The following is a 241-nucleotide window of genomic DNA, read 5'->3' as shown; positions in this document are numbered from 1 at the left end:
AAACTCGTTGATTACAAGATTTTGATTTTAATGTGTTCGAATATTTCATAAACAATGCGGTCGGTCACCATTGATATGGACATAGCAATTTTAGTAAATAATTTTCTTTGAAGTTCGGTGCGCAACAGTATAAAAATGCTAATCTCATAAGACTATGCACCCCATTCTATTTTGACACTAAACTTGTAGCTTCTGACCCTAGTCAGTATAAAATTTTAAAAAATAACTATGTTTGGCATTA

The sequence above is a fragment of the Ostrea edulis genome, chromosome 9 (genome assembly GCF_947568905.1).
Source record: "Ostrea edulis chromosome 9, xbOstEdul1.1, whole genome shotgun sequence".
Taxonomy (NCBI): Eukaryota; Metazoa; Mollusca; class Bivalvia; order Ostreida; family Ostreidae; genus Ostrea; species Ostrea edulis.
The sequence above is the reverse complement of the archived record's forward strand: the minus strand, read 5'-3'. Positions refer to the sequence as shown.